Source organism: Coregonus clupeaformis, chromosome 30, assembly GCF_020615455.1.
Source record: "Coregonus clupeaformis isolate EN_2021a chromosome 30, ASM2061545v1, whole genome shotgun sequence".
Classification (NCBI taxonomy): Eukaryota; Metazoa; Chordata; class Actinopteri; order Salmoniformes; family Salmonidae; genus Coregonus; species Coregonus clupeaformis.
The window spans coordinates 43,093,441-43,117,538 of record NC_059221.1 but is presented as its reverse complement, the minus strand read 5'-3'; the positions used below and the strand labels follow the sequence as shown (position 1 = coordinate 43,117,538).

The 24,098-nt window shown below is 44.2% G+C and overlaps 1 protein-coding gene across 1 annotated transcript in view; it reads left to right on the top strand.

Moving 5' to 3' along the window:
- klhdc8b (kelch domain containing 8B) overlaps positions 1 to 24,098 on the top strand; it is a 71,205-nt gene that overhangs the window by 21,331 nt on the left and 25,776 nt on the right. The gene's annotated exons all lie outside the window — the stretch shown is intronic.

Here is a 24,098-nt window from a genome sequence, read left to right as displayed (position 1 = left end):
CGGTACGGTACCTCTGTCGTCTCTGTTTCTTTACTTCATCACCCCTATAGTTACCCACATATCAAAACACAAGCAGCCTTTCATCTTACTTTAGTTACTGTAGCGATGTCTGTTTCCATGCAAAGCGGTTACTAATGGCAGGTCTTCAGTCCTGTGGGTATATCTCCCTGGTTTGCAGATGAATATGAAAGAGCTGGGGTCATTTTGGGGGGGGGGTAGCCTCTCTCGACAGACGGGTTGCTTCTGGCAATGCACCAATGATCCAGCTTAACACCTCTGTAGAAGTTCCGGCGTCAGTTGGGACAGAGAGGACGAGTCGGAAATGGGAAGCGCGTCACTGGTAATGTCACTGTCATATCTGCTTTGTATGCTAGCTAAACATGTGCTCAATTCCAGCCCACATTTTAAGCCCTACCTACCCAAACTCATAATAATAACTCATAATTTGTTGGGACATCCTCAGAACACTTTTTTCCCCCCATTGGAAATGTCTGGAATATCCGAGGGGTGAGGGGTTGGCAGGGTTGGTCTGGTATATCCGAGATTAGGGGTGAGGGGTTGGCAGGGCATTAGTATGTGTTAGTATGCATAGGAGATTTTGATATCATAGGTAAATGTAGATGTGTAACATATACATTTACTGGCAGTGCTAGTAAATATATACACAACTACATAATCCAGTGATAGTTCAGAAAATGTATATTTGGCTCTGGCAAGATGGGGTGTTTACTGCAGAGCTGGGCATTACTGTAAAGCACCTATGGTAACTTACAGCCATCAGTGTGAGATTGCCTCACACATGGTCCACTGAGAAGTTCTGTAAACGGAATGAATACAAGACTGTGTGAAATCTACAGCGAGAGGTTTCGGCCCACGAGAAGCTAATCAAATGAATAATGTAATAGTTCTCTATGGTGAAAGATGAAAGAAACCCACAGCAATACATTATTGTCCCTCATGGATATACAGGTATATGTTGAACCATCTATCTTCATGCCAAGCAGCTATTCTCTCCAGACAGAGAGAAGCTTTGTCTTTATCCTCATTTGTTCTGTTTGTTTGGGCCCACCGCTGAGATGTAGTAGCTAGAGTGCGGAACGACATGGCTGAATGTCCTTGTGTCGCTGCTAATTCAGTCAGCTAGGAGAGCACTAAGCCCTGAGATGCAGCACTGGTTTACCATCGTGCTAATAGCCTCTTCCTGACATTGAAAACTATAATTATATTTTTATAATTCATCTTCCACTCCAGCAGTCAACAATTTCGGGCCATGCTAGAAAGGATGGTAGTAATGAACCCTTAGACCCTTCAAATTAAAAATCCGGACCTCAAAACCAGTTCCACTGCTTTAAAAATAATAAAAAATTATAATAATCAAGGACTGATTTAGACCTGGGATACCAGGTGGGTGCAATTAATTACCAGGTAGAACAGAAAATCAGCACTCCGGACCTCAAGTGTAGGATTTTAATTTCCCTGCCAGACCAATAATTTAATCTAATCTAGTACCTCAGAGTTCTGTAGATTATTAGTGCTCCAGTGTCTGGTCAGTATTGACCAACCACTCCAATCTAGATTGTAGCTTTCTTTTTTACGCGTCACTTTACACACAGACGATCTCTGCTAAACATAGAATCACATGGTTTGTCCGTCTCTCTGTGACCACCGATAACTTCAGAACAAAGTTGACTACAAATACAAAGTTGCCAATGTGTTTGCAATTGATACAAACAAGCAACGTATACACATATGCTTCATATTAAAACCGATGACAGCATTAAAATATAAAGGCTATAGGTCTATTTCAATCATATTTAAATACATTTCATGTTCAATCAAGAGTTCTATTTTGCTGTGGTGTAAAGTACTTAAGTATATTTTTGACAACTTTTACTTTTACTTCACTACATTTCTAAAGATGATAATGTACTTTTTACTCTATGCATTTTCCCTGACACCCAAAGGTACTCATTACATTTTGAATACTTAGCAGGAGAGGAAAATGGTCCAATTCATGCACATCCCTGGTCATCCCTACTGCCTCTGATCTGGCGGACTCACTAAACACACATACTTCATTTGAAATTATGTCTGAGTGTTGGAGTGTGCCCCTGGCTATCCATAAATAAATAAAACAAGAAAATGGTGCCGTCTGGTTTGCTTAATATAAGGAATTTGAAATGATTTATACTTTTATATATATATATTATATTATATATTTTTGAAATTACATTGACTTTTGATACTTAAGTATATTTAAAACCAAGTACTTTTAGACTTTTACTCAAGTAGTATTTTACTGGGTGACTTTCACTTTTACTTGAGTCATTTTCTATTAAGGTACACTGTATATACAAAAGTATGTGGACACCCCTTCAAATTAGTGGATTCGGCTATTTCAACCACACCTGTTGCTGACAGGTGTATAAAATCGAGCACACATCCACGCGATCTCCATAGACAAACATTGGCAGTAAAAGGGCCTTACTGAAGAGCTCAGTGACTTTCAACGTGGCACCGTCATAGTTCGTCATATTTCTGCCCTGCTAGAGCTGCACAGGTCAACTTTAAGTGCTGTAATTGTGAAGTGGAAACATCTAGGAGCAACAATGGCTCAGCCGCGAAGTGGTAGGACACACAAGCTCACAGTATGGGACCGGCAAGTACTGAAGCGCGTAGCACGTAAAAATCGTCTGTCCTCGGTTGCAACACTCACTTCAGAGTTCCAAACTGCCTCTGAAAGCAATGTCAGCGCAATAACTATTTGTCGGGAGCATCATGAAATGGGTTTCCATGGCCGAGCAGCCGCTCACAAGCCTAAGATCACTATGCGCAATGCCAAGCGTCTTCTGGAGTGGTTTAAAGCTCGTCGCCATTGGACTCTGGAGCAGAGGAAACGCGTTCTCTGGAGTGATGAATCACGCTTCACAATCTGGCAGTCCGATGGACGAATCTATGTTTGGCGGATGCCAGGAAAACGCTACCTGCACCAATGCATAGTGCCAACTGTAAAGTTTGGTGGAGGATAAATAATGGTCTGGGGCTGTTTTGCATGGTTCGGTCTAGGCCCCTTAGTTACTGTAAAGGGAAATCTTAATGCTACAGCATACAATGACATTCTAGACAATTCTGTGCTTCCAACTTTGTGGCAACAGTTTGGGGAAGGCCCTTTCCTGTTTCAGCATGACAGTGCCCCCATGCACAAAGCGAGGTCCATACAGAAATGGTTTGTCGAGATTGGTGTGGAAGAACTTGACTGGCCTGCACAGAGCCCTGACCTCAACCCCATCGAACACCTTTGGGATGAATTGGAACGCAGACTGCGAGCCAGGCCTAATCGCCCAACGTCAGTGCCCGACCTCACTAATGCTCTTGTGACTGAATGGAAGCAAGTCCTCGCATGCAATGTTCCAACATCTAGTGGAAAGCCTTTCCAGAAGAGTGAAAGCTGTTATAGCAGCAAAGGGGGGGACCAACTCCATATTAATGCTCGTGATTTGTGAATGAGATGTAAGACGAGCAGGTGTCCACATACTTTTGGTCAATGAGAGTATGACAATTGGGTACTTTTTCCACCACTGCTATTTTGCTACTTGTAGGCTACTGTCTGTAATTTGTCTAAATATATTTTATTGACGTGTAGCCTAACATGTGCGCAATGATGTGGAAAATCAGTGATTTAGTGCATTTGTATTAGGTAAGCATTATAATAAGTTGCCTCAATATTTGCAGCCATAGGTGGTAATATCTCTCTAGGAGCTGATCCGTCGTCAGTATTGTGAAAGAATTCTAATGTTAAGAAAATATTTGAATGGAGAAAGCTGATCCGAGACCAGCGCTCCCTTTCTTTCGATCCTATCAGTATCAACACATGCTCCAACGACGCACTTAGCGACCGCTATCGTGGAACCGGGCGCAGATCGATGGCAGTCAGCCAGACACAACCCAGGCCTTCAACTCCCTGCTCTCTTTTGATCATGACTGATGAGCCGCGGTAGACCTCCTCTGCTCTGATCCAGGCTGTTTGATAAACTGCACACATATTTTAATCAGGGACCAAGTCTCAGAAGCGGGGAGGGATTGAGGGATTGAGGGAGAGAGGGAGAGAGAGAGAGAGAGAGAGAGAGAGAGAGAGAGAGAGAGAGAGAGAGAGAGAGAGAGAGAACTCCTGAGTTTTTATGCAAGAAATATAATTATAGTTGGATAACTGTAGATAAACATAGATTTTTTTCGAAGGACTTATACAGTATACTACCCTCTACAATAAGACCTTCAAACCAAATCAAATTTCCATACCTAAAACTTCAAACTGTCCTGCAGATGATGATAGTCACCCCCCCAGCACTGAACACACCCAGGTCCCACAACTGCACTGCTCCTCCATCATTGAGAGGGATAAATTCACAGAGCTGGAGAGAGACATGGTGGAGCTCAGAGAGCTAGTCCACACAATCCAGACAGAACAGACCCACAAAACAGACCAGCACAACAACACCCCCAACAAGACCCGGAGGGCTGAAGGTGGAGATGGACGGCTGTCTGAGAGAGCTGGCTGCACGCCGGACTGAGGTGAGAGAACTTAAGGAGGAGGGAGAGGAACACATGGCACAGCTAACAGCAGTGAAGGAGGAGGGAGAGGAACACATGGCACAGCTAACAGCAGTGAAGGAGGAGGGAGAGGAACACATGGCACAGCTAACAGCAGTGAAGGAGGAGGGAGAGGAACACATGGCACAGCTAACAGCAGTGAAGGAGGAGGGAGAGGAACACATGGCACAGCTAACAGCAGTGAAGGAGGAGGGAGAGGAACACATGGCACAGCTAACAGCAGTGAAGGAGGAGGTGAGAAAGCTGAGGTGTGACAGAGAGCAGGACACTCCCCCAGAGAAGCCAGCAAAACAGCCCACCTCAGACCCGGACCACAACCTCAACACCACAATGGGACAGACAACACAGGACCCACCAACCAACCAAACAGACCCCACCCCCTCCTAACAGCCCCCCTGTCAGCTCCCACGATAGCCCTCCAGACAACCCCCACACATCCACTGAGGACACACAAAAGCCAGAAATTGTGCTCCTCATTGACTCAATTGGCAAATACATTCAAGAGAATAAACTTTTTCCCAAACACAAAGTGGCTAAACTCTGGTGGCCAAACCCTAGGCATTAGGCATGCCCTGGAGCTGTTGTCAGAGGACAGATTATAATTCACACAGGTACAAACGACCTGAGGGCCCAGCAGGAAAGGGTGGCCACAGCACTCAAGGGAGTGATTGAAAAAGCTTCTTCCACTTTCCCCAACACACAAGTGGTTATCTCCACCCTGCTACTACGAAAATACATTCACCTTGCCACCATTCAGCGGGTGAATGCAAGCATTTCCCGGGACTGTGCCTCAAAACCTAATGTCTTCCTGGCCCACCACTCCACCCTGGACTTGAACAGCCTTTACGACCAGGTCCACCTCTTCAAGGCAGCAATCCCAACTTTTGCCAGGACCTTCAACCGCAGCCCCAGCACCTCACACAGGAGCAACAGAGCAACGGACAACCCACCCAAACCAGCGAGACACCCTCCCAGACCTGCAAGACCCCCTCCCGAAGGACCTGCACCGAGAGAACCCACGCCAAGAGGACCTACACCCAGACCACAGCTTCACCAGCCACACCCCAACCAGCTAAGACCACCACAAACAAACACTGGCCACACCCTATATAGGCCTCCCCAGATCAGACCTATGCCCCTTTTGCCCCCCCCCCCCATGCCCCCCGCCCCTGCAGCAAGGACCTTAACATGACAGCCGCACATATGCCCAGGTCGTGAGCAGAGCAACAGGCCCAACCCCTGCTAATGCACCCCCCCAAGCCCCATTCTGCGACCTAAGAGGTATGTATCAGATGCTCAACATGCTCTGCTCACACCTACTGCAATGGTCCGGGCCTAGACCACACGAAAACAACACTAGACACTATGAAACCCAGACTTCATCAAAGAAATTGGAAATACAGACATTGTCATCCTACAAGAAACATGGTATAGAGGAGACGGACCCAATGGTTGCCCTCTAGGTTACAGAGAGCTGGTAGTCCCATCCACCAAACTACCAGGTGTGAAACGGGGAAGAGACTCAGGGGGTATGCTAATTTGGATAGAGCAGACCTAACCCACTCTATTAAATTAGTCAAAACAGGAACATTTTTACATCTGGCTAGAAATTAATAAGGAAATGATCTCAACAGAGAAAAATGTCCTCATGTGTGCTACCTATATCACCCCAATAGAATCCCCATACTTTAACGATGACAGCTTCTCCATCCTAGAGGGGGAGATCAACCATTTCCATTTCCAGGCTCAGGGACATGTACTAGTCTGTGGCGACCTAAATGCCAGAACTGGACAAGAACCTGACACCCTCAGCACACAGGGGGACAAACACCTACCTGGAGGTGACAGCATTCCCTCCCCCATATGCCCCCCTAGGCACAACTACGACAACATAACCAACAAAAACGGGTCACAACTCCTGCAGCTCTGTCGCACGCTGGGTATGTACATAGTCAATGATAGGCTTCGAGGGGACTCCTATGGTAGGTACACCTATAGCTCATCTCTTGGCAGTAGTACTGTAGACTACTTTATCACTGACCTCAACCCAGAGTCTCTCAGAGCGTTCACAGTCAGCCCACTGACACCCATATCAGACCACAGCAAAATCACAGTCTACTTGAACAGAGCAATACTGAATCATGAGGCATCAAAGCCAAAGGAACTGAATAATATTAAGAAATGCTATAGATGGAAGGAAAGTAGTGTCGAAACCTACCAAAAAACTATTAGGCAACAACAAATTAAATCCCTTTTAGACAACTTCCTGGACAAAACGTTCCACTGTAATAGTGAAGGTGTAAACTTGGCAGTAGAAAACCTAAACAGTATATTTGACCTCTCAGCTTCCCTATCAAATCTAAAAATCTCTAACAGAAAACCGAAGAAAGGTAACAACAATGACAAATGGTCTGATGAAGAATGCTAAAACCTAAGAAAGAAATTGAGAAACCTATCCAACCAAAAACATAGAGACCCAGAAAACCTGAGCCTACGCCTTCACTATGGTGAATCACTAAAACAATACAGAAATACATTACGGAAAAAGAAGGAACAGCACGTCAGAAATCAGATCAAATGTAATTGAAGAATCCATAGACTCTAACCACTTCTGGGAAAATTGGAAAACACTAAACAAACAACAACACGAAGAGTTATCTATCCAAAACTGAGATGTATGGGTAAACCACTTCTCCAATCTTTTTGGCCCTATAACAAAGAACAAACAGCAAAAAAAATACATGATCAAATGCAAATCTTAGAATAAACTATTAAAGACTACCAGAAACCACTGGATTCTCCAATTACATTGAATGAACTACAGGACAAAATACAAACCCTCCAACCCAAAAAGGCTTGTGGTGTTGATGGTATCTTCAATGAAATGATAAAATATACAGACCACAAATTCCAATTGGCTATACTTAAACTCTTTAACATCATCCTTAGCTCTGGCATGTTCCCCAGTATTTGGAACCAAGGACTGATCACCCCAATCCACAAAAGTGGAGACAAATTTGACCCCAATAACTACATTTACATTTCATTTCAGTCATTTAGCAGACGCTCTTATCCAGAGCGACTTACAGTTAGTGAATGCATACGTTAATTTTTTTATTTTTTATTTTTATACTGGCCCCCCGTGGGAAACGAACCCACATCCCTGCCGGCCAAACCCTCCGCTACCTTGGACGACGCTGGATCAATTGTGTGCCGCCCATGGGTCTCCCGGTTGCGGCCGGCTGCGACAGAGCCTGGACTCAAACCAGGATCTCTAGACCCCTGCGCCACTCGGGAGTCTGCACCACTACCGTGGGATATGCGTCAACAGCAAACTTGGGAAAATCCTCTGCATTATCATTAACAGCAGACTAGTTCATTTCCTCAGTGAAAACAATGTACTGAGCAAATGTCAAATTTACTTTTTACCAAATTACCGTACGACAGACCACATATTCACCCTGCACACTCTAATTGACAAACAAACAAAACAAAACAAAGGCAAAGTCTTCTCATGCTTTGTTGATTTCAAAAAAGCTTTTGACTCAATTTGGCATGAGCATCTGCTATACAAATTGATGGAAAGTAGGGTTGGGGGAAAAATATAGGAGATTATAAAATCCATGTACACAAACAACAAGTGTGCGGTTAAAATTGGCAAAAAACACACATTTCTTTCCACAGGGCCGTTGGGTGAGACAGGGATGCAGTTTAAGCCCCACCCTCTTCAACATATATATCAACGAATTGGCAAGGGCACTAGAACAGTCTGCAGCACCCGGCCTCAACCTACTAGAATCTGAAGTCAAATGTCTACTGTTTGCTGATGATCTGGTGCTTCTGTCACCAACCAAGGATATAAAGTAGATCATAAACAATAAATAGTAAACAAAAGTGCGTTGGGTTTCCATTCCGGTGTTGCTGAGGTGACCAGCAAATCAGAGCGCCGGAGGGGAGCAACGGGAGGAGACGTGACACAGATCTTGAAAGTATGCCTTTTAAGAACTAGTCAAATGATTTCGTCAGACAGCTCTGCAGCATACTTAGGCAGGCTAGCCTAGCTAAATAGGATGACTAAAGACAGTACAGTACGGGGAGCACAGAGATAACGTTGTCTGTCTGGCTGGCTGCTACTGCCTGATTAGAGATAAGATGATGATTTTAAAAGGATACTTCCGGATTTTGGCAATTAGGCACTTTATCTACTTCCCCAGAGTCAGATGAACTTGTGAAAACCATTTTTATGTCTCTTTATTTTCGATGGATGTCTACCCCAATGTGGACCTGACAGAGACAATAGAATACTTTCAATGTTTTGGCAATTTAAGGGTCACTGTTTTTTGCTTTGTAATTTCCATTAAAAAGCTCAAATCTTTTTAATGTAATTATTTCATAATGTATTTAATGTTTTTCTTTAATAATCGAAACCGAAAACCGTGATAAAAAAATAATAATAATTAAGAATCGAACCGAAACAGAACCGACCTCAAAAAGCACTAATCGCTCAGCACAATTAGTGATCAACCAGCCCCGTGTCCAGTGCTTTCACACTAGCTCCCCATGAGCCAATTGGCACTTGGGGCCCTGCCCACAGAACCCTCTCTGTGTCCTGCCCCCATCCATCCCCCCGCCTCCCCTGGCTCAGCCCCGACTCAAAACATGCTCCCTTTTAATTTCTGTTTCTGAATCACTGTGACAGAAATATCACAGTTTCTTTGTCTGTCCCCCACTCCTTCACTCCTTCTGCCATGCCTTACGCTCTGTTCAGACTGTTTCTGCCATGCCTTAGGCTCTGTTCAGACTGTTTCTGCCATGCCTTAGGCTCTGTTCAGACTGTTTCTGCCATGCCTTAGGCTCTGTTCAGACTGTTTCTGCAGGTGCTCAATAGACCTGTTACTGAAAGGAGCAGAAGTCTCCCTGTGTCTCCCACCCAGAACAGGAAGTCTCCCTGTGTCTCCCACCCAGAACAGGAAGTATCCCTGTGTCTCCCACCCAGAACATGAAGACTCCTTGTGTCTCCCACCCAGAACAGGAAGTCTCCCTGTGTCTCCCACCCAGAACAGGAAGTCTCCCTGTGTCTCCCACCCAGAACATGAAGACTCCTTGTGTCTCCCACCCAGAACAGGAAGTCTCCCTGTGTCTCCCACCCAGAACAGGAAGTATCCCTGTGTCTCCCACTCAGAACATGAAGACTCCTTGTGTCTCCCACCCAGAACAGGAAGTCTCCCTGTGTCTCCCACCCAGAACAGGAAGTCTCCCTGTGTCTCCCACCCAGAACAGGAAGTCTCCCTGTGTCTCCCACCCAGAACAGCAGTATAGGAGGGGGTTGAAGTACTGTTACTGGCTTAGCTTCATTGAACATTATGAAGGCGATTTAGTGTATGTTGTTTGGTAATGATATTTTCCTATTTTAACCACTTAATTTGTGCGTTTAGGATCATTAGTGTGTTTGTTTATGACCAGAGCTTAGCAAATGATGGTAAACATTATAGCTTGTTTGGCTAGAGGATATGTGGTTAAATAGACTCTGTCTTATAAACACACACACGCAAGCACGCGTACACACACACACACAAAGCATAGTAAAATCTTTGAACTAGCAGTTCCTCCCTGAGTGTGTGGTTCCAAATATATCCCCAGTGCGTAACGTTGTGAAATGCTGCTATCAAATGAAGCATGACACACATGCCTAATTCATAAAGCCTGTCATTCTGGGTGCCCTCTTCACACTTCAGAATCCAATCTGAGATCAAATAATCCCCAAATATTATCCTGATTTATTTGCAGATGTCTAGAAGATTCTCTTCATGGATGATACACTGCATGCATCACATACATTGTCAGACAGCTGAGAACAAATCAAATCAAATTTTATTTGTCACATGCGCCGAATACTTACAAGCCCTTAACCAACAATGCAGTTCAAGAAATAGAGTTAAGAAAATATTTACTAAATAAACTAAAGTTAAAAATAAAAAGTTACACAATAAAAAACCAATAACGAGTGGGTAGCGGTACCGAGTCAATGTGCGGGGGTACAGGTTAGTCCAGGTAATAACGAGGCTGTATACAGGGGTACCGGTACCTAGTCAATGTGCGGGGTACAGGTTAGTCCAGGTAATAACGAGGCTGTATACAGGGGTACCGGTACCGAGTCAATGTGCGGGGGTACAGGTTAGTCCAGGTAATAACGAGGCTGTATACAGGGGTACCGGTACCGAGTCAATGTGCGGGGGTGCAGGTTAGTCCAGGTAATAACGAGGCTGTATACAGGGGTACCGGTACCGAGTCAATGTGCGGGGGCACAGGTTAGTCCAGGTAATAACGAGGCTGTATACAGGGGTACCGGTACCTAGTCACTGTGCGGGGGTACAGGTTAGTCCAGGTAATAACGAGGCTGTATACAGGGGTACCGGTACCTAGTCACTGTGCGGGGGTACAGGTTAGTCCAGGTAATAACGAGGCTGTATACAGGGGTACCGGTACCTAGTCAATGTGCGGGGGTACAGGTTAGTCCAGGTAATAACGAGGCTGTATACAGGGGTACCGGTACCTAGTCACTGTGCGGGGGTACAGGTTAGTCCAGGTATTAACGAGGCTGTATACAGGGGTACCGGTACCTAGTCACTGTGCGGGGGTACAGGTTAGTCCAGGTAATAACGAGGCTGTATACAGGGGTACCGGTACCTAGTCACTGTGCGTGGGTACAGGTTAGTCCAGGTAATAACGAGGCTGTATACAGGGGTACCGGTACCTAGTCAATGTGCGGGGGTACAGGTTAGTCCAGGTAATAACGAGGCTGTATACAGTGGGTACCGGTACCGAGTCAATGTGCGGGGGTACAGGTTAGTCCAGGTAATAACGAGGCTGTATACAGGGGTACCGGTACCGAGTCAATGTGCGGGGTACAGGTTAGTCCAGGTAATAACGAGGCTGTATACAGGGGTACCGGTACCGAGTCAATGTGCGGGGGTACAGGTTAGTCGAGGTAATTTGTACATGTTGGTAGGGGCCAGTATGAAAATGTATGCACTCACTAACTGTAAGTAACTCTGGATAAGAGCGTCTGCTAAATTACTAAAATGTAATAATAAACAGCGAGTAGCAGTAGTGTAAAAACAAAGGGGGGGCATTGTAAATAGTCCGGGGGGCCATTTGATTAATTGTTCAGCAGTAGAAGCTGTTAAGGAGCCTTCTGGACCTAGACTTGACGCTCCGGTACCGCTTGCCGTGCGGTAGCAGAGAGAACAGTCTATGACTTGGGTGACTGGAGTCTTTGCCAATTTTTTGGCCCTTCCTCTGAGCTTTATTGCTGCTGTCATGTGACTCCAAACAAAGTGATAGCTCATCTCATATAGCTCATGTCAGTGACTGTGGAGCAGTGTGGGTCTATTCTATTGATACAGTACAGACAGGTAGGATCAGAGGTTGGGTTAATATGACCCAGCCTGTATAGTAGTACTGTCACAAAGCCTATGGGAGGAAGCTGTTGATGGAGCTGTGATCAGGGACGAACTGGGACCAGAAATCGGGCCCTTGCATTCCTAACACACTGGACCATTTTTTTCCCTTGAGGCCCCCATTATTAGCCAGATAATTATTATTTTGCGCGAAAAACCCAAGTCAGAGAGGCCCACTGGGCTAAATCTGGCATTTCGGGCAAATGCCAGTCCGCCCCTGGCTGTGACCCTGCATCCCTCCCTGTGTCTATCTCTGGTCCCTGTGGACATGTCTACTGCAGACAGAGATCACATGGTTAGAACATGCCATGGCCCTGGTCAACATGCAGGTGTAGAGACATGCTGTACGTCTGTACCCTGATTGCTCAGTGCTCATGGCATGAATGATTGATATGATTCTATTGATTTCATGTTTCATTTTCAGACAGTAGTTGACCCTGGTGGGCTCCAACTCATGGACTCTGAGACTGGACTGCAGGGATTGGTTGAGTAAAGCATTGGAGGCTATGAATCACGGCATTAAACCCATATCACTAAAGCGCTGGACTTTTAAAATCTGTCTTCACAGATCAGCGGCCTCATCCAGTATGAGCAATCAAATGAGCACAGTGGAGAACACGGTGTTGTATAATTACAGTGTGTTTCCTTTTCAACTTTTCATATTTGCCAATGCTGATTTTGTGACATGATTTAAAATGGAGTAGAGAGATTCAGTGGACCCTGTAATTGACTTACAGCATATTGAATTTCTCTAGAGGAAACTATACTAGGCTTTCTCCTACAGCACAACACAAACCGCATAAACAAAACCCTTTAGCATGCTGCTGAATTGAGTTACTAAATGAAGCATTCATAAACTAGATGTTGGAAACAACAAATATGCAAATATCAACACTGTATGTTTATTTCATCGGCTAGTTCTCATCAATGTGTATGGTCCTGTGACTATTAACTAGACTGTGTGTGGGTGTTGAGGGAGGATGACCAATGATCCAATCTCTCTCTCTCTGTCTCTCTCTCTCTCTCTCTCTCTCTCTCTCTCTCTCTCTCTCTCTCTCTCTCTCTCTCTCTGTCTCTGTCTCTGTCTCTCTCTCTCTCTCTGTCTCTCTCTCTCTCTCTCTCTCGCTCTCTCTCTCTCTCTCTCTCTCTCTCTCTCAAGCTCGCTCTCTCTCTCTCTCTCTCTCTCTGTCTCTCTCTGTCTCTCTCTCTCTCTCTCTCTCTCTCTCTCTCTCTCTCTCTCTCTCTCTCTCTCTCTCTCTCTCTCTCTCTCTCAACATCCAGCTCCCTCCCTCCCACCATAGAGAGAGATCAGGTTATATAATTGGTGGGTCCTGTGGATTATTCAACCATCTTATTTACATTAATGTGCCATCCTGCATGGAGGAGTTCCTTGTCAACTTCCATGAATTTTAAAGTAACAACTTTCAGTCCCCCTTTTTAATGCATGTTTTCATGTGACTCCTATGAATCTTTACATGCCAACTGTGATTGACATTACGGTAGACTGTTTTATAACCCTCTCTCTTTCTCTATCCATCTCCCTTCCTCCCTCCTCTCTCTCTCTGGGTACCGGTGCCCGTAGGCTAATGCTAAAAGTGAGTTTCCTGGAGGTCTCTGTAGCGAGTGGTCCCATCACAGATATCCAGTATATTTAATACATTCTGTCTTTATTATTCACCTTGCGACAACTGATTTTCGATGTGGGAGGATAGAGTTCTCTCCAAACTGTTGACACACATGAATACACTCTATAGTAGGTCATGCAATTTACATAAGGGATACGGTTGGCGCTATACATAATGATTTTCACACAAATGCACACACACTCCACATGCACACACACTCCACATGCACACACACTCCACATGCACACACACTCCACATGCACACAAACACACATCCTCTAATTTGCAGCTGTATTGTTTCTTGAGTAGAGTCGACCCTCCCTTCCTTCATTATGGGGGCTATATTTAGTGTGTGTGTAACTGGTGAACAGAGCCCAGTTTGCTACCTCATCAGTGTCCCTGTGTAAGGATGGAAGGTAGAAGGCTGTGCAGCCACAATGAGGCTCTGTGATGTAACATCTTCTGTTTGAAATATAGTGTACCTTACCCTACTACCCACACCAATCAATTATCTGCAGCGGCATCATCCTCCCTCATCCAGCCTCCTCTCTGAGTGGCATGGCTGTAGACTAATGGGCTGTGGAAGCCATTTCCCCACGCTTCACACTCATGCAAAATAATCACAGACCATTTGGAGCCTTTTAGAACCCTGGTGGAGAGGGAGGGAGGGAGGGAGGGAGGGAGGGAGGGTGAGAGAGCAAGTGAAAAGTGTTGCATTAATGAGGAGAATCTCATCTCTTCAGAGTTGGTCTGTCATGGAGGCGTTACTCAGGTCAAGGCTCAGTAGAGTTGGTCTGTCATGGAAGCGTTACTCAGGTCAAGGCACAGTGATCCTGACTCCACACAGCTATAATATTATATGGCAGTGTCCACTTTCTGGTCTGCAGATGATGCCAACTAGCCTGATTGATTCTCCCCCTTTACCGTGCTGTGGCCAGCCATGTAGAAAATGCCATTTATAATACCACCCCTATCCCTTCTCCTAGCAAGGCAATGTGAGGACTGAGTTTAAGTTGCTACCTCTCCAGCCCACCCATCCCTCACCTGGGAAAGGGCTGGCCACACCGGTGGAAAGTCAATTTATTGAATGTAATTCAGTGTTTTAAACTTGGACCCATTATAGGCCATCTTCTCCACCTCTGGAGACAGTGTCTGTGTGTGTGTAAAGGCGTCCGCATGCTTCCCAGCCGAAACATTTCGGTAGAGTTTGTTATTATTCAGACTTTTTGTGATGTTTTTGTCCGTTTTGGCCTTCTAGTGAGTTTTTGGGAAGCCGAAGTTCGGAGCCGAAGTCAGAAAATGATTTGTGTACCACGAACAGCCGAAAAAACCCTCACCAAAGTCCAAAATGTTCAAAAATGTCATGGCATTTCATCATAATATATGCACGAACTCTACCAAACTTTGTCTGGGATTCTTCAATAAAGTCTTTGTTAATAGACGACTTGTTTTCGCACACATTGTTTCATAGAAAAAATACTGCATAGTTAGATGTAAAATTGCGTGACCTAAGATCTCTTTGGCAAAAACGTCCAAATTAATGACAGATTTCTTGAGTTATCTTAGATTAATTCTGACTATTTTGAGGAAGTGTATACCGGCTACGGCGTCTCAAAATGGACAAATAGTACTATTGCTGCTTTTTTCTCGTTTTTCAATCGAAGGTCTTTTAGGTGCCAGCCGAACTTAACAAGACACAAGGGCCCTCTTTACCTCCCAGTGGGCAGTATTATTTTGGCTCTGTGTGACCTCTCACCTCCTCAGCTCATCCACCCTCTCCCTGAAGGAAATAGAAACTTGCAGGACTTGGCACTGGCCCAAGGTCAGATACTGTGTCGGGTCTTCATCGACAGCCCTCACCACAGATTTCAGTTCAGCCCTCTCAGCTGCTCCAGAGCCATCCGTCAGAGTAAAGTGTCTGGTCGATAAGCAGACAATGGGTTTGCACTCTGACTAGTGTTCATTTGACTTTAGGCTGTTTTTCTAAAGGTATGGGGTGTCCTGGTTTCACCTTTAGGACACACAGACCCATACTGGCCTCATCACTCTGTCCGGTCCCCCATAGAGATGTATAGAGATCGATACATGGACATTTTTGCATGGACATTGGCATTGAGGGCTTCCAGACATTTTAAAGTAATCAACAGGGGTATGGATTGCTATGGGGTTGGCAGCGATCAGCCAATGAGCAGAGCATTGTCTTCTTCTTCACATTGGTTTACCTAGTTTGTAAATGGCTTTAAACTAGGTGACTGCCATCTAGTGGCCACAATAAAAGAATGACAATATTTGGTTCAATACTTCAGCCCTGCAGGTGGAGGAGGTAAAACACCAATATTAGCTTTACACTTTTTTCAAAACACTAAAGAAGGAGAACATCGACTACTTTGAAATGGAGATGGCTGCCCATGCTGTCACAGACGCCATAATGGCAGAGATACAACGTTGCGATCTCTATACATCACTATGGGACCACCCTGCCTGGCTGTGTGACTACCAGATTTAACTACAGGGAGAACAGCTTTCCACAAAATCATTTTTTTAGGGGGTAGATCAGCTTAATATTGCAGATAGATTGTAACTTCCATCAATGTAATTGTCTGCATCACTTCCAATCCCCCATGTTTATATATATATATATATAACACATACACATATATACACACACACATACATACACACATACACACATACACACACATACATACATATATACACATACATATCCTTTAAAAAAGATATATATTCCCCTTTATTACTTTCCAACCCCACCACCCTTTCCCTAATTGGAGTAAACTAGTGAACAACAATGCTTAGGCCTCTACTTCCAGCGTATACTTACTATATACATTTTATGGACACAGTCAATTTTACAATAATTATATTTTGTTCGTTTTTTTCTCCTGAACTTCTTCTACTCCCAACCCCTCCGATCATTTTCATGATGTCCATCCGGTTTGCTTCTAAATGCCATATCTTTCTAACTGTGCTCTTTCACAAAAGCTCCCAACCTACAACCTATATACTTATTATGGACACAGTATGCTTACATTATTAGTTATCTTGTTGTTATTTGTTGTTAGTTGTTATTAGTTGCATCCTTCAACTCCATTGTCACGATCGTCTAAGGAGGAGGACCAATGCGCAGCGTTGAAGGTGAACATATTATTATTTATTTAATGATCACACGATCAAAACAACAAACGAAAAAACGTGACGTCTATGGTTTAAACACAAACCAACACGAACAAGAAACCACAAACACAAAGTGAAAGACAGACAGTTAAATATGGCTCCCAATCAGAGACAACCAGCTGACACTCGTTGCCTCTGATTGGGAGTCACTCAGGCCAACATAGAAATACAAACATAGAATTACACACCCTGGCTCAACATAACAGTGTCCCCAGAGCCAGGGCGTGACAGTACCCCCCCCTAAAGGCGCGGACTCCGACCGCGCCAACTAAATACCACCAGGGAGGGACCGGGTGGGCACTCCGCCTTGGCGGCGGATCCGGCTCCGGGCCTGATCCCCACTCCCTCTCCAACCCCCCAAAGTACCCCTGGTCCGGGTCTGGCCCCGCTGGCCGGAGCTGGACTGCACACTGATGGAGCGGATTGCTCTAGCTCCGGCGTAACGCATCTGACCGGTGCCGGACCAGGCACCAGTGGAACAGGCACGGGCCGTGCCGGACCGGCTGACGACACACCACTGGCTTGGTGTGGGGAACAGGCACGGGCCGTGCTGGACTGACAACGCACACCACTGGCTTGGTGTGGGGAGCAGGAGCGGGCCGGACAGGGCTGACGAAACGCACTACAGACTTGGTGCGGGGGAGCAGGAATGGGCCGGACTGGGCTGGCGACGCGCACCACAGACTTGGTGCGGAGAGCAGGAACGGGCCGGACAGGGCTGACGAAAACGCACCACAGACTTGGTGCGGGGGAGCAGGAATGGGCCGAGCCGAAGCTGACGAAACGCACCACAGACTTGGTGCGTTGAGCAGGAATGGGCCGAGCCGGGCTGACGAGCGCACCACTGACTTGGTGCGGGGAGCAGGAACGGGCCGAGCCGGGCTGACGAGACGCACCACAGACTTGGTGCGGGGAGCAGGAATGGGCCGGACTGGGCTGGCGACGCGCACCACAGACTTGGTGCGGAGAGCAGGAACGGGCCGGACAGGGCTGACGAAACGCACCACAGACTTGGTGCGGGGAGCAGGAACGGGCCGAGCCGGGCTGACGAGACGCACCACAGACTTGGTGCGGGGAGCAGGAATGGGCCGGACTGGGCTGGCGACGCGCACCACAGACTTGGTGCGGAGAGCAGGAACGGGCCGGACAGGGCTGACGAAACGCACCACAGACTTGGTGCGGGAGCAGGAACAGACCGGACCGTACTGGGGACACACACCACTGGCCCCTACACCGGGATCTGGAACGGGCCGGACCGGACTGGTAACACACCCCAGTACCTCTCGCCGTGCCTCTCCACCTTCCATCCCCTCTTCGACCAGTGGCCCCCTTAACCTGGCGGCCTCCTCTGCCAACCCGCTGGACCGCTCTATCGCGGCCTCCTGCTGCCCCGACGTCGTGAGCCCCCCCCTAAAAATGTTCTGGGGGTCTCTCCTCCCCGTGGGCCAGGCCTCTATCGTTCTCGCCCAACTCTCGCTCCTCTGTCTCCAACTCCCGCTATTCAGCTCCTCAATGGGCTTGACCCAGTCAAAGCTCTTCCTCAACTGTTCCCAAGTCCACCCTCTCTGCTCCTCACTAGGCTTGACCCAGTCGAGGTGGCCACGGAGATCTGCTAGCGATGGCTCCTGGACACGCTGCTTGGTCCGGTTTTGGTGGTTTCTTCTGTCACGATCGTCTAAGGAGGAGGACCAATGCGCAGCATTGAAGGTGAACATATTATTATTTATTTAATGATCACACGATCAAAACAACAAACGAAAAAACGTGACGTCTATGGTTTAAACACAAACCAACACGAACAAGAAACCACAAACACAAAGTGAAAGACAGACAGTTAAATATGGCTCCCAATCAGAGACAACCAGCTGACACTCGTTGCCTCTGATTGGGAGTCACTCAGGCCAACATAGAAATACAAACATAGAATTACACACCCTGGCTCAACATAACAGTGTCCCCAGAGCCAGGGCGTGACATCCATTCAACACCACCCATCTATCTCTTAACACCATCCATATAGAATTTCTATTTGCCATATATTTTTCAACTGTACTGTGATGTTTTACAAAAGTGAACCTTTCTATTCTCATTGTTTCTACAGATTGTAAATTGAAAATAAACATTTTTGCTAAAAGTATTATATTATTGATCGATTGACTATGACTTTTCAGATCACCCAGTAGTGCTATCTGCAAGGTTAGCTCCAGGTAAATATTGCAATCCTTTAGCCAGTCCTGGACCTGTGTCCAAAAACAAGCTACAAATGGACAGTACCAAAACAAATGATCTAATGATTCTGTCTCTTCGCAGCAAAATCTGCAGAGCTGGGAAGATAGTATCCCCCATATAAATAACATTATATTGGTAGCAAGAATTTTATATAATAATTTACATTGAAAGATTCTAAGTTTTGAATCCGGTGTTTTGCGTATCAGTTCATAAACACTATGCCATGGGATCGGTACGTCAAAAATCTCTTCCCAACTATTTTGCCATCTATATGGGACGGCTGTCAATCCTTTGGTCCTTAAATTAAACTGGTATACTTTTTTATTTATCACAGTTTTCTTTAACCAAATATGTTCTTTAATGCAAGTCCGACAGACAAGTTCCTTACTTTCTCCCCCTTCCACTTTCCTCTTCCATTTCTGCAGTAAGGCTGCAATTATTTGGTTGTAATTTTGGGTAGAGCAGACATTTCCATATGTTTTTGTTAGCTGCATGTGTGACATAACTCCACCAGTCCTACCGATGATATCATTTACGAAAAATTATACCTTTAAAAAAAAAAAAAAGGTTTTTTTGTCAATTAGTATATTGAGTTTAACCACAATATTTTTTTGCATTATTTGTTCTGTCATTTCTGGAGGATTAAATTGAAATTGCAACCAACTTTCTATGGCTTGTTTTAGAAATAGTGATATTTGGGAGATTATTTCCTTTTCAAATAACTGAAAGTGAGAGGTTGTAATCTGAATAAAGGGAAAAAGGCCATTCTTGAACATTGGCTGAGACAATCTTACTAATTTGCTAGAGAACCAGTTCGGATTTAAGTATAACTTTTGTATGACTGAAGCTTTTAGTGATAGGTCTAATGCTTTAATATTTAATAATTTGATATTATTGTTGGATCTGATTTTAATAGCCAACATCTCGATGGCCATAATAAATAGATATGCCGATTGTGGACAACCTTCTTTCACTCCTCTTGACAGTTTAAAACTTTCTGAGAAATAGCCGTTATTTACTATTTTACACCTAGGGTTACTATACATGATTTTGACCCATTTTATAAGAGATTCTCCAAAATTGAAATGCTCCAGGCATTTATATATAAACCCCAGTCGTACATTATGAAATGCCTTTTCGAAGTCTGCTATGAATAGCAGGCCTGGTTTTCCATAGTGTTCTATTGTTTCCAGTACTTGCCTTATATTATCTCCAATGTATCTTCCATGTAAAAAAAAAACCTGTCTGATTAGAATGAATAATGTCCGACAATACCTTTTTAATTCAATGCGCTATACATTTTGCTAGAATTTTTGCATCACAACACTGAAGTGTAAGGGGCCTCCAATTTTTTAAATGGACTGGATCTTTATATTTTCCACTTGTATCCTGTTTCAGTAATAATGAGATCAGACCTTCTTCTTGAGTGTCTGATAATCTACCATTTATATAGGAGTGGTTAAAACATGCTAATAATGGTCCTCTTAGTATATCAAAAAAGGTTTGGTATACCTCGACTGGAATGCCATCCAACCCTGGAGTTTTCCCGGACTTAAAGTCTTTAATTGCATCCAGAAGTTCCTCCTCTGTAATTTCACCTTCACAGGAGTCTTTCTGTATGGATGTTAATTTTACATTATCAATAGAAAAAAAAATCTCTACAATTAGCTTCAGTTAGAGGAGATGGAGGCGACTGAAACAAACATATGCTTAAAGTACTTTGTTTCCTCCTTCAAAATATCATTTGGTGAATCATGGGTGACTCCGTTTCATTCAATTATTTTTGGTAGCATTCCTATGTTGAAGATTAAAAAAGAATTTGGTGCATTTTTCCCCATATTCCATCCACTTGATCTTTCTTGAATAAGTTTCTCCATTTTTTTTTGTTTTTCCTCTAATTTATTCTGAGCCTCTATGTTACCGTTTTTATTGCCATCTATCTGTTCTGTTAGACCTTCTATTTCCTTTGTTAGTATAAACTCTTTTGACCTAAATTGCCTTTGTTATTGAATTGCATGGCCTCTAAAGGCACATTTAAAGGCGTCCCATACAATAAGGGGATTTGCTGTACCTATGTTATGTTTGAAAAAATCAGTTACAAATTCCTTTGTCCTAGTTCAAAATAAATTATCATCCAATAGGCTTTGATTACATTTCCAATATCCTCGCCCACGTGGAAATTCAGTAAGAGTAATGAATATGCCAATTATATGATGGTCCGACCGCATTCTGTCCCCTATCAACACTTTTGGTGCCAACGAGAATGAGATAAGAAAGAAGTCAAGACGACTAGCTTGATTGAGTCTCCGCCATGTATATCTCACTAGATCAGGATATTTAAGCCTCCATATATCTACTAGTTCTAATGTATCCATGACATTCACGATTTCCTTAAGAGCATGAGGGTGATTGTTTGTGGTGTGATTTCCTTTACGGTCCATTGAGCTATTTAAAACAGTATTATGATAATCCCCCACCATAATAATATTGTCTTGAATTGCTTGCAGGGTTGATAATTTATTATATATGTTGTCAAAGGAGTGTGGATCATCATTATTTGGTCCGTAAAGGTTAATGAGCCATATCTGTTTATGGTCCAATAACATATTTGAAATAATCCATCTACCTTGCGTATCTATTTGCACATTCGGATCGAAATTACTATTAATTAATATCATCACCCCTTTTGAGTTTCTTTGCCCATGGGAGAAGTATATTTCGCCCCCCGATTCCTTTTTCCACGCAACTTCATCTAGAATTGTTGAATGAGTTTCCTGTAAACAATAGATATTATATTCCTTCTCTTTGAACCATGTAAATATTGTTCTTCTTTTGTTATTATCTGCTAAGCCATTACAATTATAACTGGCTATACTTATTTCACCATACACCATAATGAGATACAAGTTTCAAGTCTATTTATCATTATATATGTTTGTAAATAAAAAATACCGTAATGATTGAGTGTCCATATAGCTGTACCATGATATTTGCATTGCTACTAAGTAACCCTCCAATTGTTCTCCACTAATTCCCCTGCTAAAGCCCCTCCCCAACCCAAGTTGAGCCGTCATTCCAGTGATCGGCATCCCACCCCCGTCCCTCCGCATCCCTAGGGCCCCGAGAGGCCAGGACCCATCCATCGAAAACAGCACACAGTGCCACCCACAAAACAGAAGCAGGTTAACCGCCAAAAGCATTTCCAATGCTGTCACCTCAATATATATATATAACTATTAAATATATATATATATCTATTCAAATATCTTGCATATCTTATTTTCCACCATTATCAATTAATATGCGTAATAATGTCAGCAGTTTATGCGTAGGATTTTAACATATAACCCGAATTGCCATTGTATTACATTTCATTTTTGACAAGCAATTATTATTTTAGCAAACAATTATTGTGGTTCATCCTATATTCTCCCTAACATCCTTACGCCCTTGCAACAGATGTGGGATAAACACACATGCACATACTCTAACACACTGAACCCCTTTCCTCCACAATCAACCATAAAATCAGATGCTCAACAGTTGTTACATCCCAGAGCCCAACTCAGAAAGGACCTGATTTACGAATGCATATACAGTTACAGCTGATTGAGAAAGCATGCATGATTGAGCAGAAATTGAAAACAATGTGAGATTTGATTAATCTATTTAATCTATGTCAAGTCCTAGGTGATGGAGATCAGATCCACCCTCTTCACCTGAGACACAAACACTCTGGTCCCCCGTTGTAACCATTTCTCCCAAGCATCTCCGTGCAGTCAGACCTTTGATTATTTTGTGCCACCTGGGCCACAATGATAAGCCCCCTCTCTGATTGTCCGAGTGTGACCCCCTCCCCATGGGTTACTGCAGCCAGTGTTGCCAGCACTTCCACTACCTGGGTGGGGGTACCCCACCGGAATCCCCACCGGCTAGGTACAAGGTCGTCAAGGTTCTCATTAGCAGCTTTGAGAATTTCCTTGTATATAATGCTCTCCCATCAGGGGGCTCTGGCTTTGTAGGACCAACCCTGCCATGCAGGCTCAGAATCTTGAGGTGGTGGTGCTGCTCAAGTAGGTCTCTGACCGCATTTATTTTCCTGTTTTGGCTGCATATAGGCAACTCACAGCAGGTCCATAAAACAGATGGGGACTTCTCTTTGGTGTATGGGTTCCACAAATTGTTAGATTCTCCTCCCCTAGTAAGTGACCCACTTTCACAAGTACATCTTAGAAATGTTATGTAATTTGTAAACAAATGAACAGCTATCTTGCTAGCTTAAATAGTAAATGTGAATGAAATTACATAGACTTAACAGTGTGAACTTTAATGAGATGAATGGGCTGAGTGAAGTCCCAGAGGCACAATACAGTGAAGTAGCAGCCAGCCAGTCATTACATATGACAATCATTTACAAGTAGAGCCTCTCACGTTTCACAGCAGCTGCTGAGGAAATACAGTAACTGTATTGGCGCTCTGCTGATCCAAGACTAACGTAATTAATTGTGTGTGTGTGTGTGTGTGTGTGTGTGTGTGTGTGTGTGTGTGTGTGTGTGTGTATGTGTGCGTGATTTCTTTAGTTTTTTCCAATTTTGCCAGAAGTTGTTTGTGTTTATGGACTCCTTAATTTCTGCCAGCTGCTTGCTGTTGTACTGTGCTTTTTTGGTTCTGAGTGTACGTTTATAGAGTTTTAAAGTCTCACGGTAATGAAGGCGTAATTCACCATTATTTGGGTCTCTGTGCTTTTGGTTTGATAGTGTTCTAAGTTTTTTCCTTATAGTTTTACAATCTGCATCAAACCATGATGTCATTTGTGGTCCTTTTTGTTTTGTTTTGTATCCATTTCAGTTGTGTTTCTTTTGCCGTTTGCCTGAATATATAGTTGATGTTTTTTACTGCTAGATTGATGCCTTCTTTACTGTGAGTGGATGAATATATAGTTGATGTTTTTTACTGCTAGATTGATGCCTTCTTTACTGTC